The sequence below is a fragment of the Orycteropus afer genome, unplaced genomic scaffold (assembly GCF_000298275.1).
Source record: "Orycteropus afer afer isolate SDZICR_OR568_19922 unplaced genomic scaffold, OryAfe1.0 scaffold00265, whole genome shotgun sequence".
Taxonomy (NCBI): Eukaryota; Metazoa; Chordata; class Mammalia; order Tubulidentata; family Orycteropodidae; genus Orycteropus; species Orycteropus afer.
This window is the reverse complement of record NW_006921852.1, coordinates 3,218,813-3,219,931: the sequence shown is the minus strand read 5'-3', so window position 1 is coordinate 3,219,931 and position 1,119 is coordinate 3,218,813.

Genomic DNA, 1,119 nt, shown 5'->3' with positions numbered 1-1,119 from the left:
GACAGCTTAGGGGGCAGGAGTCCATGGAGGGATGGACACTGGGAAGATGTAACTATGGGGAGGAAGTGGGAGGGAAGCTGTTGCATTGTGTTAAACTGTGGTCAATGTCATGAGACAAAGTATATGTAAACTGCTATATGGAAAATGAATTTGCTCTGTAAATCTTCACCCAAATCACAATAATAAAATAAATAAAATAATAATAATAATAAAAAGACTCACTGGAATTCCAGAACAAGAAGAGATGAAAAAAACACTGAGAAAACTGTGGAAGACCTGCTAACGGAAAACTTCCCCCATATCATGAAAGAAGAAAATTTGTCCAACAAGCTCATAGAACTCCACACAAGATAGATCCCAAGAGAAAAATACTGAGGCATATTATAATCAAAGTCTCCAAAACCAAAGACAAAGAAAAATTTTTGAGAGCTGTCCAGGAAAAAAGAAATATTACTTATAATAATCAAACAGTTAGGCTGAACTCTGATTACTCAGCAGAAACCATGCAGGCAAGAAGGCCATGGGACGGCATATATAAACACTGAAAGAAAAGAACTTCCCATCACGAATCCTATATCCAGCCAAATTAGCCATCAAATATGAGGGTGAAATCAAGGTATACCCAGACAAACGAAATTAAGGGACTTTGTGAAAACCAGACCAATCCTACAAGATATGCTTAAGGAAGTTCTTCCAATAGAGAATCCACAACAGAGATCAACAAAATCAGGATACATGGCATTAACACTAAAACCAAATCAGAAATAAAAAATCAAAATAAGACCATAAAACATTGTACTCTAAAACCAAGGAAGTCAATCAGCAGACAACAACAGCAACTAACTTATTAGAGGAAATAAAACTTCTAGATACACACTTCCAAATGGAGAGGAAAACAGGACAATGTTTTCACAGTGTGCACTGCTCTAGAAACGTAGAGACAAGAATACTCCAAGGTAACCACAGAGAAAAGTAATGATCCCCCTAAGCAAATCCAGAAGGAAGGAAAACATATGGGTTTAATAAGCACACAACCAACAATAAAGAAGAAAAGGAAGAAGCCATTAGTCAACAAACCAAACTCAGCACAGAAAAGTATATGGACCAAGGAAACACCAA